At 42.4% G+C, this 10,658-nt stretch overlaps 1 pseudogene; it reads right to left on the reverse strand.

Moving 5' to 3' along the window:
* Positions 1-4,233: 4,233 nt before the first annotated feature.
* Positions 4,234-9,576, reverse strand: LOC134368147 (gamma-aminobutyric acid receptor subunit alpha-2-like; annotated as a pseudogene).
* Between the last annotated feature and the right edge of the window lie 1,082 nt (positions 9,577-10,658).

Raw genomic sequence — 10,658 nt, forward strand, 5'->3', positions numbered from 1 at the left:
AGGCTGTATATGGGGTGGTGACATGGGACCCCAGCCACCGGATCAATTCCCTTACATTGATTCCTGGATATAAAATGCCCAAACCATGCCCCTCATGGGTCTGATTCTGCATACACAAGGGACAGTGTAGGGTCTTAGCAGTGTGCTCGCTCTGAGACCAATGGCCCATGAGAGACCCAAAGCCTATCTTCCAAGGAGCTGAAGATGATGAGCCACTGCCCCTGCCATATGCCCCTACTGACTGCTGGACAGTTCCCTGGCATCAGTCCCATCATCCCCACAAACGCTGCCAGCTCCCTCTTTCCCAACCATTCCCGAGCCAATGGGAAGACACCTCCACTCCACACAGCAACCTCCAGCCCTTCAGATGCCCCTTTGGGAGACCAGAGGCCCACAATAGATCAACCTGGCTGGTAGCATCCAGCCGGATGCACCAACCTTCTGAATTGGAAACACCACACTACACTTTTCAGCACTGAGGAGTGACAATGCATCCTGATGGCGGCGCAACAATGGCTCCAAGAACAAGCACCTGTTGGCACCCTGGACCATGAAATACAGGCCAGAAATGCAGCCCCTGACACCCCACCGGCGTGGGACTTCAATACTGGAAAGGAGAAACAGCCTCTGATGATATCAGGAAGCTCTCCTCCATGGACTAAGGGCCAGAGTGAAGAAGCCGACCAACATGTCCAAAACCACCATGGTGGCTCAGAAGTCTGACCAGCCACCTGCAGAGTTCTATGAAAGGCTGTGCAAAGCCTTCCAGTTCTATACACCATTTGACCCCAGAGCAACAGAGAACCAATGAACGCAGCCTTTGTATCCCAGTCTTGCGCCAACATCTGACGCAAACTCTAGAAATTAGAGGGCTTTGCTGGAATGAACAAAGAACTAATGGATGAGATATACTCCAGCAGGCCTGATCTGACAGACCTGCCCTTGACTGACCCAGACATAGAACTGTTCACAGATGGGAGCTGCTATATACAAGAAGGACAATGAAGAGCTGGATACATAAAACTACTGATGAAAGAGTTATAGAGGCAAAGCCCCTGCCTCAAGGTTGATCAGCACAATGAGCAGAACTATGGGCACTAAAACAAACACTCAGATACTCGAAGGAAAAACTGATCAATATCTATACTGATTCCTTACATGTCTATGGGGCCATATACTAGGAAAGGGGGCTATTGTCAGCAGGGGGAAAGACAATTAAAAACAAAGAAGAGATCCTCCAACTACTCAAAGCAGTATGGGAGCCTACTCAAGTGGCTGTCATACACTGCAGAGGACACAGAAAGGGAGTGATAAAATCAGTAAAGTAAACTGGCTGGCAGACTGAACGGCCAAAAGAAGACCCGCCCAAACAGAACCTGCTATGGACTTGAGCAATGCTGCCAAAATCATGCAATGCAACACCCAAGGTCCTTGAAGCCACACTGAGCCGATACTACTTTATAAGTAGGCTCCCCTCACTCTGTGTCCAGATCAGTTACCGATGCCTGACATGCACCTGGAACAACACCAGACAGAAATCTAAGCCACCTCCAGGTGTACAAACAACTGGGACCGCACCATTTGAAGACCTAGTAGTAGACTTCACTGAAATAAGGCGATACAGAGGCTAGTTTTAATCTGCTCCTTCACCAGATTGGTCAAGGGTCTACCAACCAGTACCAAGCAAGCACAGGAAGTAGCCAGGGCCCTCCTAAAGGAAGTCATACCAAGGCATAGGCTGCCACTAACTATGGGATCTGACAATGGGCCAGCCTTCATGTCAGAAGTTGTTCAGACTTTGGCCAAGACACTAGGAATCAAATGGAAACTCCATGCGGCATATAGGCCACAGAGCTCAGGGAAAGTTGAGTGCGTGAATCAGAGCCTCAAGACCACTTTAGCTAAGCTATGCCAGGAAACAAAGTTGCCTTGGGTAGCCTTATTCCAGGCCCAATGCATTCCAGGGCCTTTGGGGTATTACCCCTATGAGGTCATGTATGGGAGGCCACCCTCAATTGTAGCCAAACTGAAGGGAAACCCCCAACATTTGGGGGAACTAGGGTTATCCCAACATTTGTTAGCTCTAGAAAAAACTCTCCATCAGATAACAAGGGAAGTACTAGAACAGGCCCCTATTCCTTTAGGGAACTGGACACACCCTCACCAGCCTGGGGATATGGTCTGGGTCAAAGACTGGAAAAAAAGGTCTCTCCAGCCTGTTGGGACAGGCCCCCACATGGTTGTTCTAACCACTCCCACAGCAGTTAAAGTCGCAGGTCTCGTGCCCTGTATCCGCCACACCTGGGTCAAAAAGGCAGCTGTACCAGATGACAAAATGCCCTGGATCATAAAGATTGACTCCACAACCCCACTCAAGGTCCGACTCCAGAGGTGACTGAACAACAGCCCTGCCCTGGTCACTCTGGAAGCTGACCAGTCAATGCATGGCTGAAGCTTGAGGATCTCTGATGAGGGAGTGTGCCCCTGAAGAAATTGCTGGACTTTGTTTTTTAAGACTAGTGATATTTGCATTTGTTTTGATTTTCTGTCGTGTGTACCACATCATTTTTTTCCCTTGTGGCCTGAATATGATGCTCACTCAAAGAACTGAAGAGAGAGCATCAAAGGGGGGAATGATATGGACAGCCCAGAAAAGCTTGAACCCATGCCTCCACTTTCGCTTTTTGTTCTGCTTCTCTAACACCGCCTGCTTCTTGTATCAGCCTAGCGCCTGCTGTGCAGTTTCCAAGAAAATGAAAACTAAAACCCCAGAAGAATGTGCCCTATATAAACCCTTGCAAGTCCTGAGTCAGTGCTCAGACTTTGGAGTATGAACTCCTCTGGGCCCACCAGCATAATAAAACTTTGAGTTCTCCAACCCTCCAAGTGATGCTTGGTTTCTCAACAGCCTGTCTGCCTCTGTTCCTGTAACAAAACAACCTCACTGACGGAAGTGGGGGGAAAGGTGCTAACCTCAGTAACTTTGTAAATGACTGGAGACTATAAGACTAAAAGCAGAAAGCATTGCACTGTACTCTACTTGGGAAAGGTGTTTCCTTTAGGGCTATGTGTTAACAATTCTGAAATCATTATACATATATACCGGGATTGTGCAAACAAATAAGTGAATGGTGGATGATGAAAGTCAGGGTTCTCACTGCTAAGTAAAATAGAATGAACACTTACGAACTAAATAATGAGCACATGTAAGCATATGACACTGGAACAGAGTTAGAGACATCAGTATAAACTCATGTTTAGCTTAATATAGAAAATGATTGATAAATATAGAAATAATTACAGATACATGTGTACACGTGGGTTGGTATAAACATATATTTCCAAGCCCTGTCCGCTGAGAATGCCTAAAAGCAACAACACCCCAGTAGCAACAAGCACATCTAGTATCCAGAACTTGATTTCTAATGCTATTTTCCAGTAAAAAGAACCAAGGCTCCTTGGAAAAATGGCTGATTCTAGGACTGGGTAAAGAAATATACAAGATGAGCTTAGCCTATCTAATAGTGCCAGAAAGGAAATGCTCAAAAAATAAAACAACGGGAGTATGTCAAGTCAACATGGGAGCCAAGTGAAAGGTCTCAATGGCCAAACCTGGAAAAATTTGGGCAATTAAATAAAGTATTGAACTATAGCCCAAAGTATAAAATAAATATCCATACTAATATAAATAAGCGATTAAATAATTAATGGGAAGGGGGGAATAAACAATCTTCCATGCAGAGGAACTCCAAACCACTTATGTAGATACTCTGCCATAAAGGTGGGTGAACATCACTCCCCACTTCTTAAATGTGGGAGCCAGAACCCATATTCATGGAAGCAACATTATTCACAATAGCCAAAAGGTGGAAAGGTGGAAGCAACCCAAATGTCCATCAACAGATGTACAGATAAACAAAATGTGGCATACAGATACAGTGAAATATTACTCAGTCTTTAAAAAGGAAGGAAATTCTGACACATTCTACAACATGTGAACCTTGAGGACATTGTGCTAAGTGAAATAAGCCAATCACAGAAGGACAAATCTCATATTATATGACAATTTTTTTCATGTAACAATTTTATTTTATTAAGGATTATGGATTACCTTTTGCGAGGGAATTTTTAATGTCAAGGCTGTCTTCATGGCAAATTCTGTTAATATGATGCATTTGTGACCTTGGTATTAATACAATCATGCAAAGCACATAATAGAATCACACTCGTCATTTAAACACTCTTCCTGTCCCAAGCCCATCCTCTTTTGGTGAAGTAATTAACAGTTGCAAATTCAATTAGGGCAGAGAACACAAGTGCTTAACAAACAGCAATAAACCAGTCCATGGCCGTTGCATAAGCCACTTCGGGGAGAGAATTCTAAGCACTGATGCCTAGAGTTGTCATTGTCAGAACAGTCGTTACTCCAAACACAGTTCTTGCAGGCACAGATTCTCTGTTAAGCAAGAATGACACTTGGGAGAGAATGACAGTCATGGTGCTGGCAGATATGTCTGAATCACAAAATACCCAATTTTACTTTTCAAATGGAAATGAGCTGTCATTATGGTATATTCACCTGTACTGGATTTAATTGTCTCCTTCCCAATTGATTGGCCCAGTAGATTGTACTGATTTAACCTGGAGCCATCAGGAGCAATCACCTGTACTGAATCAGATGCATTGTAAGTCTAAATATATGTTACTTCTGAGGCTGTCTATGCATAGCTGCCAAATTTCAGAGGACATGAATGAACAGCCATTGGAAAATCCTCCAAGTGCATTGGACCTTCAGCTTGAACTGTAAGCCTCACTGTATACAGCAGAATCCCATCACCCTGGATTTGAAGCAGCTTATTTGGCATTGTCATATTATGAGCTACGGACTTTTTCCCATTATGAAAGAAAGTATCTGGAGTCCAGATTTTTCTAGCCATTAAATTGTTAAGTCGAAGGATATTCATAGGACCTTTAAATTTTAAATGTTCATCTTTCCACTTTTGTCAAAAGAAAACGTCTATTGTATATTCAGCCTCTGAGGTTGGGAAGTCCAAAGTCCACCTGGTGGTGGCAACAGTGAACCGGGGGTCTCACATTGCAAGATGATGGAAGCAGAGAGAGCCTATTATATGACAATTTTAAAGAAATGTGTTGATACATAGTAACTTTATTCCAAAGAGTACAATATAAAAAGAAGGGAGAAAAAAGAGTTACTCTAAGCAGTAGAGAAATGTGACAAACACTACCTGAACCAGGTGATCAAAGTCAATACCATCAGTGATAAATTATGTTGATGCATGTGCTATTGAGATGATGTAATAAGAATGGCACTTTATCTCTGTGGTCTTCCTTCCAATAAACCTATAATCCCAGTCTAATCATGAGAAAAACATCAGACAATTCTAAAATTGAAGATATTCTACAAAATACCTGACAAGTACTTCTTTAAACTGTAAAGATCATCAAAACAAGGAAAGCCTGAGAAATTGCCACAATCTAGAGAAGCCTAAAGAGACATGATGACTAAATGTAACGTGGTATGCTAAATGGGATCCTGGAACGGAAAAAGGACATTAGCAAAAACCTAAAAAACATCAAGTAAAGTAGGGTCTTTAGGTAATAATAATATATCAAGATGGTTTCATTAGTTGTGACAAATATATCATAGCAATGTAAGATATTATCAGTAGAAGGAACTGGGTACTGGATATATGGGGACCCTTTGTACTATTGTTACAACTTTTCTGTAAATCTAAAACTATTCTAAAACTTAAAACATTTATTTTTTTAAAAAGCAGACAATACAAATTCATGGCTCCCCACCTCATGACATATACATTTATCTGTGATATTTTAGCCAGGAAAAAACATGTCTTGATATATTATGCCCATTGTCTTCAGTATTAGCAACAGAATTCAGTATACCTTCAGGGAGAACAAGCAATGTTGTTCAGTGCTTTAAGGGATACTGAAACAATACCATTTTAATGGTTCCTCTCTCTTTTTCTAGTACCTATATTTGTGTTTAGCCATAATGAAAATATAAACTTGGTCTGAATATGCTCTATTTTTAAAATTATCTGGAAGGGGTGCTTTATGCTATGATCATAGCAGCTGATATATCTCTCCCATGTATGGCCGGCAACTTACATAAATTATTACATTCTTTTAATCTTTCACATGGACCTAGGAGGTGGATGCTATCATCATCACCATTGTAGAGATGAAGAAAATGAAGCCTCAGAAAGGTTTAAGCTCTGTTGTAGTGTGAACTGGCCCCCTCCCCAAGATGTCAGGTCCTAATCCCTAGAATTTGTTAATGTTACCTTATATGGAAACAGGGTCTTTATAGATGTAATTAGAATATAAAAGATCTTAAGAAGGGGAGATTATCCTATATTATCTAGGTGGGTCCTAAATTCACTCACAAGTATCCTTATAAGAGAGAGACAGTGGCAGATTTGAAACAGACAGAGGAAAAGACAATGTGACCACAGAGGCAGAGATTTGAGTGATGCAGACACAAGCCAAGGAATGCCAGCAGCCACCAGAAGATGAAAAAGGCAAGGAATGGATTTTCCCCTCAAGCCTCCATAAAGGAATGCAGCCCTGTCAACATTTTGATTTCGGTCCAGAGATAGTGATTTCAGACCTCAGCCTCCAGAACTGTGAGAAAATAAATTTCTGTTGCTTTAATCCACTAAATTTGTGGTAACTCATTACAGCAGCCATAGGAAACTAATACAAGCACCTCTGCCCAAATTCACAGTTAGTAAATGGTGGAACTGTTTTCTCAACTAGGCTTTCCACCTCCAGAGCTGATATGTCTAACCACTATGCTATTCTTCTTCTTAAGACTCAAAAAAAAAAAAAAAAAAAAAAACAGTATATAAACCACTTGGCTACACAGAAAATTTAGGGTTCACATGATATTTTTCCTAATCTCAGGGCCCATATGATACTCATTTGTTTTACAAATAGGTATTATTTTATTTTCAAAGTACAAAGAAAAGACTGCCAAGAAAAAAATGTTTTTCTGGAAATTGCCAAATAAAACATTTCCATTTTCACCCACTTCTGGTACTTCAGATTTCCACACAGCAGTAGTGTATGTTCACTGATTAGGCACAAGAAAGCAGATAATTTTCTTCCCTCATGCCTACAGATATATAAAGCAAATTAAGTCAAAATGTCAATTTGTCCCCGACTAAACACCTATACTTGGAATTTTATTTATTTATATAAAACATCATATTCATTCCCAGAAAAAAGCAGGTAAAAGTTGAATGCTTTTTTTCATTTCAAAAAAATAGTCCATTGAATACAAATACTGTTGGATAACTCTCATGAGCTTATATGTAAAAACAAAAAAGACATTAGCCAATGCCCTGGGAGTCTCTTTGCAACTGCTGTTTAAAATATACCAAAATCTTGTTAATCATTTTCATTGTTAATCATTACCACCTATCATTACATAGTATTATCTAAATTACACAGGCTTTTTACATATTGTTATGATTTGAATCACTCCTCCAGAACTCATGTTGAAATTTAACTGCCATTGTAAGGAAGGAACTTTAAGAGGTGATTAGGCCATAAGAGCTCCACCCTCATGGGTGGGATTAATGCTGTTATAATGCTGTTCAACTCCTTTTTGAGTCTTTGCCCTTCTACCTTCCACCATGTTAGAACATGTTGTTCCACCTCTCAGGAGGATGCAGCAAGAAGGCCCTCGTTAGATGCTGGTGCCTTGATCTTGGACTTCCTAACCTCCAGAACTGTGAGAAAATAAATTTCTGTTCTTTATAAATTACCCAATCTCGGGTATTCTTTTATACTCGTGCAAAATAGACTAAGACCGAAACTGGTACCAGAGAGAGTGCCAGGAGAGTGGAACAGTGCTATAACAAATACCTGAAAATGTGGAAGTGCCTTTGAAACTGGGTAATGGGTAGAGGCTAGAACAGTTTTGAAGTGCAGACTAGAAAAAGCCTATATTACCATAAGAGGAGCATTAAGGGCAATTCTGGGTAGAGCTCAGACAAAGAGAAGAACTGTAGGGAAAGTCTGAAACTTCTTAGAGATTAGTGAAGTGGTTGTGATCAGAATGTTAATAAAATATGGATGGCAAAGAGCATTCTGATGAGGTCTTAGAAAGAAACGAGAAAAAAGATATTGGAAACTAGAAGTGTAAGACTGGCCCGAAAGCACAAATCTTACTTGTTGGGAAGGCTCATCTCGCAAAGACCAGGAGACAGAGATCGCTGCAATCAAGCAAGAGGATTTTTATTTCCAGCATGCTGGGGTCACTCCATCTTCAGGACAGAAATGGCCCCGAGCTCTTAATACGAGCACATTTTATACAGTTTGGTAGGCAGACTTTGGCAACAGCATGAGTTGTATGAAGCTTATTGGTCACTTGAGGTGACTTTTAAATTCATTGGTGGCTTTCAGCGGGGTGGTATAGAGATGAGGAACTGGGGAATTGCCCAATAGCCCACCCCTTGTGTGGTTAGGCCCTTCCTGGAACTGGGTGAACTTTGGGCGTTTTGGGAAAGTCACACCCACAGGGGCTTGTAAAACCTTGCGCAAGCTAATTACAGAAGCAGAAAAGCTAGTCAGTTAATATTCAAGGGTGGGGGAAGGGGGTTTAGGTCCACATTCCCCCCTTTTTCTTGTGGGTATTTCAATCATGAAATACTGATTCCTGTTGGTTTAATTCCTGATATTGTTGCCTTAACATCATAATTTGAACAGTACTAACACATTCTCTAACAAAAGCTAGCAAGCAATTTAAAATGCAGGGACCGAAAGTTAGAAGCAATATTAAAATAATTAGTGGTCCTAACAGGGTTGACACGAGGGTCATGAGCCAGGGGGAGGAATTGAACCATGACTCAAACCAGCCCTGAATTTTTTTTTTTTTTTTGGCTAGGCCTTCCCTGATTTTGGCCATGGAGTTTTTAATTACCCCTGAGTGATCAATGTAAAAATAACATTTTTCTTTTAGTGCAGCGCAGGGTCCCCCTTCCAGCGGGGTTCCAGAGATTGGGAGCGGTGTTGCCTTACATAGACTGTGTCCCCAACCTGGAACTGGTAAGAAACTTCGGGGGTCCCAGGTTCACAGGTGGCCGCCAGCTGTGTCCAGACTTCCTTCTGCACCACTTGCAGTCCTTTTAACCTGGCATATAAATCACTGTTACTGTGGCAAGTGGGTTCAAAGGCATCCCCCAGTAAAGTCAAGGGGGCAGGGGTACCATAGAGAATTTCAAAAGGGGTCAGGTTGAACCGGGAGGGGATGATCCTAGCTCTAAACAGGGTCAAGGGAACGAGCACCATCCAGTCCACACCAGTCTCCATGGTTAATTTAGTCAGGGTCTCTTTTAGAGTTCTGTTCATCCTTTCTACCTGTCCTGAACTCTGGGGTCTGTAGATACAATGTAATTTCCAATCAACCCCTAGGTATCTGGCCACTCCCTGGCTTACCTTGGCAATGAAGGTGGGCCCATTGTCGGACCCAATTACCTTGGGTACCCCGAAGCGTGGGAAGATTTCTTCCAGGATTTTCTTGACCATGATGGTGGCTGTTTCATGCTTTGTTGGGAATGCTTCTACACATCCAGAGAGGGTGTCTACAAAAACTAGGAGATACTTGTAACCATATTTACCTGGCTTGATCTCTGGAAATTCTACTTCTCAATATACTCCAGGTCTGTCTCCCCTAAGTCTCCTGCCAGGTCCCGCTGTATTTTTGCAGACATTTACTTTTTTGACAAGGTACACAGCTTTTAACTATCTGCTCTACTAATTGTTTTACCCTATGATATGATATTTTGTTCTTAGGGCAGTTTGGACCAATTTGTTTACTCCCAGATGAGTCCATTGGTGCATTTGTTTGATCATGGCGCATGCTTGTTCTTGTGGCAAGATAGGCTTGCCTGATGCTGCATGCCATCCCCCTTTTTCCTGATTATAATAGTTATTAGAGTCCCTTGAGATCACTGCTACGTCCTCAGCAGAGTATTTAAACTTGGGCTTTTCTAGCTCAGGGATGTTAACTAATAGAATAGACGTGGACCAGTGGGCTGCCACCTTTGCCTCAGAATTGGCCAAGTTGTTTCCCCCGGCGATGGGGGAATCCCCTTTCTGGTGGCCTGGGCAGTGTATTATACTCACTTTTAGCAGTCAGTGAAGGGCCTCTACCAGGGCTACAATCTCTGTCTTGTTTTTTATTTCTTTTCCTCCAGAGGTCAGCAGACCCCGTTGCTGATAGATAGCGCCATGCACATGGGCACTGGCAAAGGCATACCTGCTGTCCATATAGATGTTGATTCTTTTGCCCTCTCCTAGTTCAAGGGCTTTTGTGAGGGTGATGGGTTCTGCCTTTGGGGTAGACATTCCTGCAGGTAAGGCCTGTGCCCATATCAGGTTCTGGCCATCTACTATAGCGGCTCCTGCTTTTCATTCCCCTTCCTCCAGGAAACTGCTGCCGTCAGTGAACCAGGTGGTTTCGGCATCCGTCAGAGGCTGATCTGACAAGTCTTTCTGCCATCCATGTGCCTTAGCAAGCACTTGTTGGCAGTCATGGATAGGAGGGTCAAGGTCGGGGTCTGGGAGCAATGTGGCTGGATTTAAGCTCGCCGGGGGAGCAAAAGTAA

Source organism: Cynocephalus volans, chromosome X, assembly GCF_027409185.1.
Source record: "Cynocephalus volans isolate mCynVol1 chromosome X, mCynVol1.pri, whole genome shotgun sequence".
Classification (NCBI taxonomy): domain Eukaryota; kingdom Metazoa; phylum Chordata; class Mammalia; order Dermoptera; family Cynocephalidae; genus Cynocephalus; species Cynocephalus volans.